General features: G+C 44.8%; 1 protein-coding gene across 1 annotated transcript in view; it reads left to right on the top strand.

Moving 5' to 3' along the window:
* Positions 1 to 17019, top strand: part of GREB1 (growth regulating estrogen receptor binding 1) — a 144848-nt gene that overhangs the window by 18240 nt on the left and 109589 nt on the right. The window lies entirely within an intron of this gene.

The raw sequence follows: 17019 nt of genomic DNA on the forward strand, positions 1-17019 counted from the left end.
GTGGAAAGATCATATACTGAGCTGCTGTGTGATCTCATCCAATTCAACAATTGTGAACACTTTATCAATTTTGCCTCTTCTTCCTCCTCCCTCCCCACACTGCAACCCTCCTGGATTACCCTGAAGTAAATCCAAGACATTACAGCATTTCATACCCTTGGATTTTTGATGATGAGTTTACCTCCGAATCCACCGAAAAGGGCATGTTTTCAGGAAGCTGGGCTTGCTGGGAAGCTGTGTAACAGACATGCCAGTGACCTGCCTGCCTTGTTCTGCTTTGACCTTGAGCAGGTTGGCTCTCTGGCTCACCTATCTGTCACCTGAGGAGCTTGGCCTAGGTAATCCATGAGCTTCCTTCCAACTTTTACTTTGTTCAAGCTCAGGTCTGCCTTTTAGTCTAATGTGGTAGTTCTCAAATTGTAGTTGCTGGACCAGCAGCTTTGGCATCACCAGGGAACTTGCACAAAATGCAGATTCTCAGGCCCCATACCCAGCCCTACTCGGAAGCTCTGGGAAGGGGGAGATTTGCCAATAATTTGTGGTTTAATAAGCCCTCCAGGTGATTCTGATGAACAGCCAAGCTTGAGAACCACTAATCTGTGAAAGTAGACAAGAGGTCCATAAGCTCTTTAAAAAAACAAACGACAGGGGACTTCCCTGGTGGTCCAGTGGTAAAGAATCCGCCTTACAATTCAGAGGACAAGGGTTCGATCCCTGGTCAGGGAACTAAGATCCTACGTGTGGCAGGGCAACTAAGCCCGCATGCCACAACTACTGAGCTCATGCACTGCAAACTGTAGAGCCCGTGCGCCCTGGAGCCTGCGCGCCACAACTAGAGAGAGAAAACCCACACGCCACAGCTAGAGAGAAGCCCTCACGCTGTAACGAAGATCCCGCGTGCCGCAACAAAGACCCGACACAGCCAAAAAATAAATAAATTAAAAAAAAAAAAAAAAGAAGGAAACCCTACTGGAAATTGTGCGTTTACCCATCATCGAGTTCGGTAAGTCAGTACAATGTCAGCTTCTTCCCTTTGTGCAGAATGAGACCAGTGGTGGAGTGACTGTGAGATCTTTTGTTGATCAGGAACTCTGACTGATAGTTACAGTTCTTGACTCAAAAAGATTTGGGAAAGAAATGATTAGATAAAATGTTTCTGAACTGAAGTATAGGTAGGCAATTTTCATTAAAAAAAAAAAAAGGTCGAGAACCACTTCATGGGACACACCACATTTGTAATTACATATTTATTTGTTTGATGTCTTATCTCCCCCATGGCACATGGTAAGTGCTGTGAAGGGTCAAGTCTGCTTTGCTCACCGTCCTGCCCCGGCACCCAGGACAATGGCTGGCTGGTCCATAGTATGTGTTTAGTAAATATTTGAGGAACGAATGAGCTTTGTTCTTTAGGGAACTTACAGAACTCTGGACAGAGCCAAGCCTAATACTGGTAGAAACAATTAGAGAACAGTTAAGGGTTCTATTTTGAGGTCTTGACTACAGTGTAGGAGAATTTGAGCCAAAAGTTCAGTTAGTTTTATATTTGTCACATAAAAGTATCTATTATGTGCTTAGTAATATCTTGGCCTCTGGGGAGAAGTATGGAAGGCAATACAAGAAAAGAGTAAAACAAGGAGCTTGTGCTAATACGACTATTTCATTGGTTGGTAACTACCTTGCATTCCAGTGCTTTCAGGCACAAGAGTTAGCCAAATAATAATAATTATTAGAGCCACCGCAATCCTTGGGCATCTACCATGTAAAAAGTATTTTATGAGAATCGCCTAAATATCTGTTCCCTGACATGAGCTTATTGGTAAGTTTTGAAATTTTGTATTTTAACAAAATAAAAACTCATTGATACCTTCATTTGTAAAAATTAAAAACGAGGTTAGAAAGTTGTTTCCAAAATTTAAAAATCTTCAGACATCATGGTCTGTAAAGGTAACACGAGTTTTAGCATCATTTATTTAATACATACCTATTTATTGAGTATGTACCATGTGCCAAGTATTTGTCTAAGTGCTGGAGATACAGCAGTGAACAAACCAGGCAATTCCTGCCCTCCTGGAACTTACATTCTAGTGGTAAGATTGGCAGTGAACCTCTGTGCTGTAAGTGATTTTCATTTTCATAGAAAATATGGTAAAGATTCTATTATCTAAGATCACAATCTGGCCATATATAAGCTGTAATATATTGCAATCCATGGAGACCAAGCAGACAGGTGTGGGCATTCCTGCCAACCCCTCTGAGCTGTGAGATGCCCACTCTTTCCTCATGAAACCTTTCCTACCCTATGTGACACATGCATTGGAGGTGGGGAGTGCCAGGGTCGATCCATTACCAAGGCTTAAAGTATTTATGATTTTTAAAGTAAGAGATACATAATAAGAAAGATCCAATATTGCCTTCTTGCACTGCCCTGTATTAGCTTAGGCTGTCATAACAAAATACCATAGACCAAGCAGCTTAAGCAGCAGAAATTTATTTCTCACGATTCTGGAGGCTAGAAATTCAAGATCAAGGTTCTGGTTGATTTGGTTTCTGGTGAACAGCTCTCTTCCTGGCTTGCAGGTGGCCACATTCTTGCTGTGTCCTCACCTGGCCATTCCTCACCTTCTCCCACAGGAGCATGGAGAGAGGGGTGGGGGGGGGAGAGAGAGAGAGAGAGAGAGGGAGGGAGAGAGAGAGAGAGAGAGGGAGAGATGGAGCCCTCTGCTGTCTCGTCTAATAAGGACACTAACTCTGTTGATCAGGGCCCCACCCTTATGACCTCACTTAATCTTAATTACCTCCTTTTAGACTCTGTCTTCAAATTCAACACACTGGGAGTTAGGGCTTCAACATATGAATTTTGGGGGGACACAAGTCTTCGGTCTATGGCACACTCCAAAGATTGCCCCCTTAGGTGAGCATGCTCAGTTTTGGAGCCTGCAGTTTTAGGGTTGGTTTGCAAGCACACACAGGGGCTCCTAGCACTGGTTTGGGGGGTTTAGAGGAGGGAGCGAGACTCTTCTTCTGAAGTGTGTGAGGCTGGAGCACACACAGGTGACACTGTTATTGTCGGTGATCTTTTTTGTACCTGCCAGGGAGACTGAGTGTGTATACCCCTGTGCAGCCCGGGGCAACACATGACAGGGTACTTACCTGTAGGTGTTTGTGGGTTGTTGGTAGACAGTTCTGGACTGGAAACAGCACACAAAAATTGCTAAGTCCTTCAGAGAGCAAGTACTTCTGGATCTGAGCCATCAGATGAATTCCCTGCCATGCTAATAAGATCTACCACCATTATTCACACATTTCTTAAATGTCCTGGTTTATTTTGATGTTGAAGGCACATGTACAGACCACCCTTTACAAAGGATTCCGTTTGGCCCTCTCTGCTTCTGGCTTGACAAACGATTCTGTTCATTTACTGTGCCTCTGCTTCCTGCTGACTTTCTTGTCTTGTTAGACTTGAATGTGACTCAATTTAGGAGTAATATATCATGAGACCCATCTGGACCTTGGATTTACTAAGGCTTCCTTGCTCTTTGGAATCCATCATTCCCATGTTTTAGATTGAGAAGCTATCACAAAACTGGTCAATCGCAAGAGTGGGACCTGATCCTCAAACTCTATCTCCTAGGTAGTGAGGGATGATCTTTGTGCATTTCTGTGCCTTTCTTTTCACCCACATTCACTCTGAAGGTGATTCTGCAGGTGGCCATCCTATTGCATTGCTTTTTCAGTTTTGCCACCCAAGGGTGAGCCTGTGAGTCAGGGGTTAGAAATAAGAAAATGGAAGCCCAAAGAGGAAACCTGGGAACTGACTGGAGTAGCTAATTCTGGCGCATCTAGTAAGATTTAAAAATTAAATACCATTTAACTACTCGAAGGCATTTAAATAACAGGGTCCTGCAAAGTTAGTTACCTTCATTATGGGCTCCACTGAGTTTGGTTGTATTTTCACATTGTAAGAGTTTCACAAAGTTTTCATTTTAGTAGTGTAAATTTTGTCAGTTGTGATAGGAATATAACTTTGCAGTTATTTAGTTAGATACATGGAAGTAAGACCCAGTTCCTCCTCTCTTATGATTTTAAGTGGAGTAAAGGCAATGGGAACAAACATTACATGGCTATTCTGGCCAGGTTCTGAGTTGGACTGATAGCACCTATGAGGTGTAGGTATTATCATTCCCATTTTATATGTGGGAAAACTAAAGTCCAGAGAAGTTCAGGAACTTGATCCAGGTCATGTAGAGGTGAGATGCTGTACCAGGATTTGAATGCACATCTGTCTGACCACAAAGCTATACAACTGTGAAGCCAAAGCTTAGCCCCACCCAAAAAGTCTCTGTCCATTCTGTCACCTGTCCAAACTGTCATCTGTTTCAAGTTAATTTCTACTTGTACTTTTCATTTGTCTGTCATTCAGTCTCCCTTCTCTTGGCCCTGGCCCCAGGGCTGGTCAGAGTAACAGCCATATCTCAGGATAAACGTTCTGCCTTTATCCTTCCTATCATCTTCCCTGTTTCTTTCTGAGAACCTGCATTTTTTCACAGGCTTTTATGGGGTGTTAGCCTAAAAAAAATCTTCATTTGGCCCTCTCTTTTACTGAGATATTTGTTGGTTTTGTCTAGAGAATTAGGCATTATGATTTCTGTAGCTCTAAGAGAGCTACCTTTGCCTGACTGTATTCAGGATGCTGGCTTGATTTTACTTTCATCTTCTAATTACAATCTTTCTTCTGTTCATTCATGGCTGTTCACAGCATCTCTTAGAAGCGAGTAGAGGAGAGGGATTCTTGGTTGAACAGAAAACCAGAACTACTATGAGCTCACATCTCTGAAGTTTAAATTGTCTTCTCAAAATGTTAGTTTGAGAGCAAATTCAGTCAGTGTGCTTGATCAATAAATCCATATTAAATGCTCACTCTGTGTCATTGTACATCGTATTGCATTAGGTGTGGCAAGGGACACACAGGGGCAGTGCGGACCTTGCCTTCAAGGGGCAGTTTGTAAACTAGAGACATATGAAGTATTGCTGCTATCCTTACTAATGGCTACAGACATGATACAAGTTTAGAGAAAGTAGCATTTGGGCTGGTGTGTTTGTGGACAGAGAGGAAGTGAATCTGATCGACAGCAGGTGAGAGGAGAAAGGAGCAGGTAGACTTTGACCTAAGCTCGGTTACCTTACATGGGCCATATCACTAATCCTTACTCAGTGAGGTGGAGGATTGGACCCCTTTTAGACATGAGGACATGGAGGTGTGGAAAAGCCAATGGACTTGCTCAAGGTTACATGGGCAACAAGTGGTGGAAAACCCATTTTTATCTGACTCCAAAGTGGGAGTGAGGCCTGGATAGAGCCAGGCTGATGAGATGGGCTTGTGGGGGGGGGGTGTGTGGTCTGAGGGCACCCCAACACCAAGCCATTTCCCCGACTTCTCACCACACAGACTGCGAAGACTTTAGCGTTGTAAGATATCTTCAGGATTCTTGGGTCCCACCCAGACCTTATGAATTAGAATCTTTGATGAATCTGTATTTCAAAAACCCTCCAAGTGAGTCTTATGCATGCTGAAGGGTAAGAAACACTGCTCTATGAAGCTGCTCTAGCACTGCCCTGGCAAGAGGTCATTGGAAGGGCTCTTTGGTCTAGAAAGCTGGAGCCCATCCTGACACAGCTTCCTCCGTCAGACTTGCCTTTAGATGATGATGATTCTGCATCTGTTTACATGGCGGTGATCTGAGTGGTTACGCTAATGAGGGTGTAGTTAAGAGCTGGTATCTGGAGTCATGCAGACCCAGGGTCAAATGTGAACTCGGCTACACTTGGGCGAGTGACCTAATCTTCTCTAGGTCTGTTTCTTCATCTGTAAAATGGGGTCAGTGATAATAAACACCTTGTAGAGCAGTGGCAAGAATTCAGCGTGTTACATGTCAGGTGTTAGAACATTGCCTTCTACATAGAAAGAGTCCAAACGCCTTCCCCCTTCCCCTCCTCCTCCTCCTCCTCCTGCTACTACTATTACAACTCCTCCTCCCCTTCTTCCACCACTTCTTCCTCTTCCTCTTCCTCTTCATTGTGATGATGATGATGGTGACAATATTATCACCCACATCCTGCCTCTGGGTCTGAACACAATGCTGCTCACTTTCCACTGCCGTCCACACCCCTTGCTCAGTTCCTGTGGTGATGCTGCCGGGTCATCCTGTGACCTCTCGGCTGCCCCCATGTGACACGGACCCATTTGCATGGGGAACTGGGCCTGTACCATTATCTGCTTATCTCACCTATTTTCCTTTAGCGCTGTTGCCTGTGAGTGGTGTTCTTTGAGCGTCGTAACTGGGAAGCAGTTGGTAGTTTTGCACAACTGGCTGCTGTGGTTTGTGAACCTCCTATGTCGTGCCAGCATTTTACATTGTCCCTGAGCCTCAGCACAGCCTCAGAATGTAGGGTCTGCGATACACATTCTACAGCTGTGTAAACTGAGGCCCAGAGGTTTACCTGCTGGATAGAACCGTAGGAAATTGCTATTTTTTTAGATCGAAATAGTATAATGGCAATTTCGAATGGTTTAACCTAATACTTTCATCATACCGCATAATTGTTTTTCACACACTTAAAAAAATGGTGCTGGGAATTCCCTGGCGGTCCAGTGGTTAGGACTTGGCGCTTTCACTGCTGAGGGCCTGGGTTCAATTCCTGACAGGGAACTAAGATCCTGCAAGCCATGCGGCTCGGCCAAAAAGGATATTTTCTTATTTCTTCTAACCAGAATATTACCTGAAAGGACACATTAAAAAAATTGTGGTCATGCACTTTTCCAAGCACTTCACAATGTAACTCCGTCCTCACAACAGCCTTATGAGGTGGGTGCTATTATCGGCACCCTCATTTTACAGATGGGGAGCCGAGGCACAGAGACATTAAGGAGCTTGTCCAAGGCCACACGCCAAGAGGTGGCAGAAACACAACGTGGACACAAGCAGTCTGGGCCCGGAGCCTGAGCTCTAAGCCTCCTGAATCTTGGGGTAAGGGGCATTTTCTCGAGTAAGCAGCATTTTTGCTGCTGTGGACTTTGGACAAGTGGGGGAAGGAAGGGCACGGGCCTCCCTGAGCACCTCCGTGAACCTGCGTTAGGTGCTCTGTGTACCCTCTCATCTAATTTTAGCAGGAGACTCGTGATGTTTTCCTCACCTCCATCTTACAGGTGAGGAAAACCAGCTGGATTTCAAGCCTCCTGGTGTCTGACCGCAGAGCTCTGTCTGTCCTTGTGCTGGGTGCTGCTTCCCTCTCCTTCCACTCCTGTGGTGGAATTACCGTCAGGAATCCGGTTTCTCAACCTCCTGCTCTTGCTCTGTTGAGACCCAGCCCTGGCCACTGCACTGCTCTCAACTCTCAGACTGGGATTCGGGTCGCCAATGGGGTCTTCTTTAAATGATTGGATCATCATGGTAGGGCACAAAAGTGCCTTGTTGGGATTTTATACGTATTTGGGTTCATTTACATGGGTGAAAATGAATAGAATCAGACGGGGCCCTTGGACGTGCCCTTCTAATCCCCATTAACATTGGATAAAGCCTGCAAATTCCCAGAGAGATTTCTCACGTGGAGACAATGGTAAGGAGCAGCAATGCGTCTTCTCCAGCCTGTGGCCACACTCCAATGTCTTAGTAACAAAGCAAGCAGTCTGGACAAGAGCTTTCTCTCCTGCTCAGGTAGCAGTGTTATGGCAACTCGCTAGCAAGACTATCTTTTTAAAAATGCTGAGAGATATTATTTATTTTTAATTAACATTTTAATTTTGAGGTATTTATAGATTCACAGGCAGTTGTAAGAAATAATACAGAGCTCTCATGTACCTTCTACTCAGTTTCTCCCAAGGGTAACATCTTGAAACTCTATAGTACGATATCACAACACTGATACAGTCAAGATACAGAATTGTTCCATCACCACAACCATCCCTCATGCTGCTCTTTCGGAGACATGGCTGCTTCCCTTTCACTCCTGCCATCCCCTATCCCTGCCCCCTGGCAATCACTGATCTGTTCTCTAGTTCTATAATTTTGTTGATTCAAGGATGTTATATAAAGAGAATTATATAGAATGTGATCTCCTGAGATTGTCCCTCCCCTCCCCCCCGCCCCAGCATAATTCCCTGGAGATTCATCTGAGTTCTTCTGAGTATTAATAATTCATTTTTTTTAAATTGGTGCAATCACTATGGAAAACAGTATGGAGGGTCCTCAAAAAAGCTAAAAATAGAGTTGCTGTGTGATCCAGCAATCCCACTTCTGGGCATATACCTGGACAAAGCTACAATTCAAAAAGATACATGCACCCCTATGTTTGTAGCAGCACTAGCCACAATAGCCAAGACATGGAAACAACCTAAATGCCCATCAACAGATGAATGGATAAAGAAGATGTGGTATATATATATACCATGGAATACTACTCAGCCATAGAAAAGCATGAAATAATGCCATTTGCATCAACATGCATGGATGGACCTAGAGATTATCATACTAAGTGAAGTAAGTCAGAAAGAGAAAGACAAATACCATGTGATATTACTTATATGTGGAATCTAAAATATGACACAAATGAACCTATCTATGAAACAGACTCACAGACACAGAGAACAGACTTGTGATTGCCAAGGGGAAGGGGGGGTGGGGGAGGGATGGACTGGGAGTTTGAGATTAGTTGATGCAAATTATTATATATAGAATGGATAAACAACAAGGTATCCTGCTATATAACACAGGGAACTATATATATATATCCTGTGATAAACCATAACAGAAAAGAATATGAAAAAGAATGTATATATATGTATAACTAAATCACTTTGCTGTACAGCAGAAATTAACATTGTAAATTAACCATTCTTGAATACAATAAATTCAAAAAAATAATTTATTCCTTTTTATTGTTGAGCTGTATTCCACGCTATGGCTGTGCCACAGTGTAACCATTAACCTGTTGAAGAATATCCAAATTGTTTCCGGTTTTTGGCTATTATGAATAAAGCTGGTATTGACACTTGTGTACAGGATTTTGTGTAAACATAAGTTTTAATTTCTATGGTATAAATATCCAAGAGTGCAATGGCTGGGTCTTATGGTAGTTGAACGTCTTAATTTTATAAGAACCTGCAAAACAGTTTTCCAGAGTATCTGGACCATTTTACATTCCCACCAGCAATGCATGAAGATCCAGTTTCTCTGCATTCTTGACAGCATTTGGTATTTCACTGTTTTCTGTTTTAGACTTTCTGCTGGGTGTATAGTGATATCTTATGGTGGGTTTAATTTGTATTTTCCTATTGGGCTAATGAAGCTGAACATCTTTTCATGACTTATGTGCTTTCTGTTTATCCTCTTTGGCAAAATGTCTCTTTTATGTCTCTTGCCCATTTTCTAATTGGATTTTTTTTTTAATTAATTAATTAATTTAATTTATTTTTGGCTGTGTTGGGTCTTCGTTTCTGTGCGAGGACTTTCTTTAGTTGCGGCGAGCGGGGGCCACTCTTCATCGCGGTGCGCGGGCCTCTCACCATCGCGGCCTCTCTTGTTGCGGAGCACAGGCTCCAGACGCGCAGGCTCAGTAGTTGTGGCTCACGGGCCCAGTTGCTCCGCGGCATGTGGGATCTTCCCAGACCAGGGCTCGAACCCGTGTCCCCTGGATTGGCAGGCAGACTCTCAACCACTGCGCCACCAGGGAAGCCCTCTAATTGGATTTTTTTTAACTGTTGAGTTTAAGAGTTAAAAAAATATTACAGGTGCTAGTCTTTGTTGGATATGTGGTTCGCAAATATCTTCTTCCATTCTGTAGTTTGTCTTTTCTTTTCTTAACAGGGTCTTTTGCAGAGCAAAACTTTTAAATTTTGATGAAATCCAGTGTGTCAACTTATCAATTTAAGGATTGTGCTTTTGGTGTCAAATCTAAAAACTTTTTGCCTAGCCCTAGATCATGAAGATTTTTGACTGTTCTTGGTGTTTTGTTTTTTTTTTCCCCTAGAGGTTTTATAGTTTTGTTTTACATTAAGTCTGTGATCCATTTTGAGTTGATTTTTGTGTAAGGTGCAAAGGTTTGGGTTAAGATTCATTTCTTTGCCTATGGGTATCCAATTGTTCCAGCACCGTCTGTTGAAAAAGCTCTTTCTCCTCCATCGAGTTGCATTTGCATTGATTTCTTTTTAAGATTTTAAGGATTGATGCTTCTTCTTATCAAGGCAAATATACTGGGCCACATAAGCGCCTACGGTTTGTACAGTAAATTTGAGCTGCTCGTGTAGCTAATTATAGTCAGGACATCCACAAGGACAGTTCAGCTGAGGGACCCTGAGGGTCAGGACTTGATGGCAGCTGTGGGGGGAGTGAGAGTCAGGGCCCGGGGACTCCGGATGGGAGGCTGAGCTTCTCTGGAGTTTTGCTGCTGCTGGGCAGCTGGGCTGCTTCCTCTTCCAGGCAGGGGTGGTGACACTGGGTGTTCTGGATCGGCCTGGGGCACGCTGACCTGTTGGTGGACTTGACCCTGTGGAAGGCATGGGCATGACCGGGTTAGGTTCCCACTTCGTCTCACCCGTCATCTGCAGCCCTGCCTGATCCCTGGTGATCTCAGCTGTCAGCTCCTGTGAGGTTTCCCCCACCCCGACCCCCAGTGCAGCCTCCAGCAGCTGGCGGTTTCAAAACTTGTATCTAGAGCACGCAGGACTCTAGTGCCATCTTAGGAGTGTGGGTTTGCACTGAAAAATTTGTGATTATTTTTAAATGTTTTCTATTACACACAGGTGTTCACTGGAGAAAAAACTAGATAGCACAGTTCAGCAAAATTTATCTGTAATCCCCATACCCTGAGATAATCCCTGTGAACACAAAATTATTAATTTTGCAAGGAAGATTTTTTTTTTTTTTTCTCATTTCTTTCACCAGCTGGACCATCAAGACACAAAGCTGGTTTGGAAAAAAAAGAAAAGAAAAAAAGAAATTGTTCTCTCATTGGCTGCATCTGGAGAGAGGTTTTGACACTGCGGATCGTGCCGCAGATGAGGCCTGTGTGTGTGAGGGCCCAGGTCAGCGCTGGCAAATGCAGCCGCACCCAAAGGTGGGGTACCAAGGCCGGTGGGACCAGAGCTGCCAGAATGATCTTTTATTTCCGCTGCTCAGCTGTCCAGGATCATGGCTGCGGACATCAAAGACATGTTTAAACACTGTTGTCTGGCCCTATCCTTTGCCCTGACTGTGGAAGGGGTCTCCCCACAGGGAGCCCTGGAGAGCAGAGCCCCTGCCTTCCGTCCCACTATTAATTCCACGTAAGAGCGGATCAGTAGTATTTGCATTAGCCATGTACATCCGTCTCTCTGTTTTGTTCTGAGAAAAAATTTGTTTACTTACCTAATTAAAAGATTAAAAGCATTTTCTTTACATTTCTTTACGTTATGTGTGTTAATTGCAGAAAAGTTATAAAACACAGAAAAATACAAAACCCAAAACTGTAATTCCTCCACCTAGAAATAACCATTGTTTGCCTTTTGGGAAGTTCTTCTTGTCTTTTTCATGTTCACATACAATAGAAATTTTACAAAAAAATGCTATCCTCCTGTACATACAGTTTCCCTGTAGGTGTGCTAGGACTTGTCAACCATGTCATTGCTGTAAACATTCTACTGCACAAATTTTGATATCTGCAGAGTATTCTATCATGTCATTTTTACATAATTTCTTTACATTTTAGAATTGTTGCTTAAAAATATTAAGATGGTATTGTTACCTTTGTTGCTTAGCAAACAATTCTTATTGTAGCAACTAAAACATTGTGTATAAAATTACCTGCTTTTGTTTATTGTAGGAACTTTGTAAAGGTATGTTCAAGTAATAGATGGTTACTTTGCTAGTTCAAATGGTTCTGGCCGCTTGGAATAAGGGAACCGCTGAGACTGACTCAGTTTTGCTGAACAAATAGTGGATGCTTGACATCTTTACAGCAGGGAACGGATCCTGGTCAGGCTTCTGAACACACGGGCACCTCTGTGGCGGAAAGGCTCACGAGGGGGACAGCAGATCGGTCCCCGGTGCATTTTCCTAGGCCAACTTTTGGCTAAGAAACATTGAGAGAGAAAGTGTAGAGAGTCCTGGCAAACTAGTTTGATTTTGGTGTTAGCCTGCGATGTAAATGTAACAGATCATGAGATACCATTTTACTCCACATTTTCATCTATGATGTGACTTGGCCGTGATGCCGGGCTCAGGTTTTTGGTCCCATCTTAGAGTCCTCGGTCAAGCGCTGTGCCAGGCTCTTTGTCCTGACCACACTGAATGTCATCGCCTGTTTACCTGCACCTTCCCTGCATGGATTGCCCAGATTTTGAAGGCAGGAAACCAGGCTCCATCACTCGGGCACCCATGGGACCCCAGCTGAGTGCTGCAGTCTCCTGGCCAATGAACACGTTCAACCCCTTTAATTCAGTGGTGTGCCCTAAGACTTTGCAGTTATTCACATAGGTCCCAAGTTCTTTAGAGTAAATTGCCGCGGTGGTGGTGGGATCTGAGAGGCAAAAGGATGTGACCGAGAGGAGGGCGTCTTGTTTCCACTATGGGATTCTTTCCATGATGGGATGTGAAGAATTTTAGACAGGTTTCCTGAATTACTGTAACCCAGTTCATTACTAAGGGAAGGTGCTTTTAGATACTATTTTATATTATACTTTTACCAAAGGAAGAGATAATTTTGAGATGCTTCCTGTTAGGTTTGCTTTATTTTGTTTTCAGGAATCATAATTTTTTTTTTTTTTTGGCCATGCTGTGTGGCTTGTGGGATCTTAGTTCCCTGACCAGGGATCAAACCCTGGCCCTCGGCAGTGAGAGTGCAGAGTCCTAACCCTTGGACTGCCAGGGAATTCCCAGGACTCATACTCTTAGGGTTCCCTTTCTATTTATGTTTGGGCGGAACTGATTTTTTTTTTTTTTTTTTTTTACTCATTAGAGCCTGGATTTCCTTGTAAGTGTACAGAACCAGTACAACTTGGCGCCTCCCTCAGTTCAGCTGTTTGCTCCTTTATTAGTGAATCTGAATAAAGGCAATAATAACAAAGAGGATGAAAATATTTACTGGCCACAAACATTGTATCAGGTGCTTCATCTGTATCTCCATCTACTTTATGCACCATTTCATCTGTAGCACTTCATATAGTGAAGGCTTATAGGGGGTTCTATAGGGCTTATAGAAAGGATGCATGATTTAATGCTCCTAACAAGCCCACAGAGGTAAGTTTTATTGTCTCCACTTCAGAGTTGAGGACCAGAGGCTGAGAAAGCCCCAAGGACAGGGTCATGCAGCTTGAAGGGGTCAACTGGGATTCAAACTGAAGTCTCTGCAGCCTCAAGGCTGTGTTGGTGCCACTGGGTTGTCCAGTTTCTGGGGCGGGGGGCGTGCAGGCTTCATAGACAGAGCTGGAAAAGGAGGGGCAGTGGCACCGACTGATACAAGAGCTTTCCAGAGGGTTAAGGGACGACGTTGTGGTTGTAGGGGCCTCATCTCAGCCCCCAGCTTGGATAGAGGTTTCACACATGCCCGAGGTCAGAGATGACCTCCCAGCACAGACACCCTTGTAGTCCTAAAGCTGTTGGACGATGTCATTTACTGTTTTATTGGTTTCCTCAGAAATTCTCGTGAGGTACTTCTGTGGGGAAAAAATAATTTAAAAAAAAAAAAAGGGGGGCTACTTCCTAACCTTAGTAATTCCTGATGTGGTAGAAACAGAGACTCATCAGCCAGCCGGAACATGTTAGTGTAGCAGCAGCTGCTACTTATTATCTTAAAATTCTCTTTAGATCTTTTTTTTTAAATTAATTAATTAATTAATTAATTAATTAATGGCTGTGTTGGGTCTTCGTTTCTGTGTGAGGGCTTTCTCTAGTTGCGGCAAGTGGGGGCCACTCTTCATCGCGGTGCGCGGGCCTCTCACTAACGCGGCCTCTCTTGTTGCGGAGCACAGGCTCCAGACGCGCAGGCTCAGTAGTTGTGGCTCACGGGCCCAGTTGCTCCGCGGCATGTGGGATCCTCCCAGACCAGGGCTCGAACCCGTGTCCCCTGCATTGGCAGGCAGATTCTCAACCACTGCGCCACCAGGGAAGCCCTCTTTAGATCTTGATATACTTTAGTGGAGTGACAATATTTCTTTCCAACTTTTAATTTTGATACGATATTCTTTTTGCGGTGATGTAACAAAAACATTTCCAAATCTCTGTATTATATATAATGAGTTTAGAGAAAGGCACACGTTCACCAAGATCACGATCAATAATAGACACGGCACCAGAATATTGATTTTGTCCTTGAGGAAATCCAATAATAACAAATCGATGAATTATAACACATGATGAAAGTGGTTGAACTCACCTGTAAACAGACATTGGGAGGAAAGCAGTAGTAAAGTATGCTACTAATAACTATTAAATGGGGGGAGATGATAATGTTTAGTGTTGGCAGACATTCAGGGGTGGTGCAAGGGGGCAGAGAGACAGAGCAATTTACTTGTAGTTCTGTGATGAAGAAGTGACAGGCTGGCATCAAAGCTGCCACGTTTGCTTATTGCTGCAACAATTATTTATCAAACGCCCGCCGTGTGTCAGGCGCCGGGGACAGACTGGTGGGCCAACCCCGCCGTGGCTCCTGTGTGTGTGTCTGTTCAGCTGAGCTGGGGGAGACAGACTTTATCACACGATCCCTGAATGAATGAGGAGGGATGCACTCAGATAGGAAGAAAGTTCCAGAGAGCAGAGAGCAAAGAAACGTGACCTAGATTGGAACTTGATCTGAAGAGGACTTGGCAATAACTGCAGGACTAGGGGGTGTGGTGGTGGGTGTGGAGGAGGTTTGTCCTGACCCAGGAAGCAATGTGAGCATTGCAGGGCTCAGCCCTGCGGCCCGTGCCTGCGATGGAGGCGGTGGGGTGGATGTCTGGAGGGCAGAGGTGTGCAGCCTGGTGGGCAGGCGGGGACCTGCCCAGACAACCTTTTGGAGTTTGTTAAAGATGAGAGAGCTTAACCACAGAGCGATGGGAAGCTGCTGCCGGGGCTTCAGGGGCCGGGGCGGGCGTGGGGAGCCGTGGCCAGGTCAGTGGGCTGTCCCCGGACTCTGTGTCCTTTGCAAGCTGCCTCTGAAAACTTGATGTTCTCCATGAAGCTTTCTTCCAGGCCTTTGAATGTGACAGCAGATGGAGCTGAAGGGGGCTGGGGGGGTGTCTAGCCTTCAGTTTTCTGAGCTGGCCTCCAGGTGGTCTTCTGGGGGACCTCCAGTGGAGATTTAGCCACAGGGATTGGGAGTCAGCGGTGAGCTTTTTCAGACAGTAGCCATGACTGTTATTTCCACCATGTCTTTCCTCTATTGCAAGACCTGTAACATCGCGAGAATTTGAGGCACTGAGGACCGTTAATGGGGTGATGCCCTCTTCCTTGTCCACACCCTCCCCGTGTGAAAGTCCAGCAGAGTCCCAGTCTTCCAAGAAACTTCCCCTATGTTTGCAGATATTCACTGATCTCTCTTTTCTACGCTGTTTGAAGCTTATTGTCGACCCGATGATTTGGGGGAAAGGTAGTATTAAGTGTAACCACATCAACACAAGTGAGCCCTAGGTCTTTGATGGCAGGGGAGGAAGGATTTACTCTGCACTTCCCAGCTCAGCACACCTGGGACCCAAAGCACCTGGCAAGCGTCTGCTGTGTTACACACACAGCTGGAGAGAAGCCAGCACCTGCTTCTTCCTTTGCTTTCCTCAACTCCAGGTCTCCTGACTTCAGCTTCTTTGATGAGTCAAGGGACCAAATCAGAGGGTCTGACGTTCATAGATGCTGCAACTAGATTCAGATTTTCTGATTTTCCATCCAGTTCGACAAGAGAAGGAGCCTCTTTCCTCCCTGTCTTCTTCCTTCCCTCTGTTGTGTGTGTGTGTGTGTGTGTGTGTGTGTGTGTGTGTGTGTGTGATGGGTAGTGGGAGGTGGGGGGACATCTGTAAAGTCCCTGAAAGAGGGCAGTCTGGCTCTCCCTCCCATGAGCAGAGGCAAATGGAACAGGGGTTCACATCATTCACTTCCTGAATCCTGTTCCCAGGTGAGTTTCAGGGCCTTGATCTCTGGGCACAGACATCTCAAGATGGATGGATAATTAGAAGATATACATCTGTGCCCTCACCTTTGGGGTCACTTGGTAGATTAAATTCATTTAATCCTGAAAAGGTCAAGTAGGAGAGGCGTATATGCCCACACATAAGGGCCCTCCTTTCTCCACAAGCCTGGGATGGCTGTGGTGTGTTTAAAAAGAAATTTAGAAATGTCCTTGTATATATGAACATGTGCCATGTACATCATATACATGGAAGAAAATATTTTCTGAAAGTATAACATGAACATGTGTACTGTGGATGTTCTTATATGTTTGTTTCCTTAAAGTGGCAGGGATGGGAATCAGGCCTTAGGCAAGATTTAGTCACTGACTTCCTTGGGCTTCCCAGGGAAGCTCTTTGGACGGGATTTCCTCACCTGGAAAGCGAGGAGATGGGACCGAGGTAATGTCGGTCCCGTTCAGCGATACCATCCCTCGTGGCCTGGGAGGGTTGTTTCTAACCATGACGCATTCTTCCCTCAGTCTTTGCTTGAGTGAAGATGCTGGGATTTCCTATCCTTCGGAAGGGAGCCGGCTGTGTAAGCGGGTGGTGAACAAGCGGCTGAGCCAGGGGGGGAACTGCCGGGCTGTGTGCAGATGGCTTCTCTGGGGACCGAGCCTGTGTTAATGGCCTAAGGGGAACCAGCCACACTTTCTCATCAGTAAGGCCAGTGATGACGGCCCCTCCGGCCCATGAATCTAAGCTTCTCTTCCCACGACTGATGGCAGGCCTTTTTGCACATCCTCCCCAGATCCGTGGTATTTTGTTAATTAGGTTATGAGAAACCTACTGTGGCCAATGGAGGACATTAGGGCGTCATGTGGTGTATTTATTATTTTTCCAGTAGACCAGAT

The sequence above is a fragment of the Eschrichtius robustus genome, chromosome 15 (assembly GCF_028021215.1).
Source record: "Eschrichtius robustus isolate mEscRob2 chromosome 15, mEscRob2.pri, whole genome shotgun sequence".
Classification (NCBI taxonomy): Eukaryota; Metazoa; Chordata; class Mammalia; order Artiodactyla; family Eschrichtiidae; genus Eschrichtius; species Eschrichtius robustus.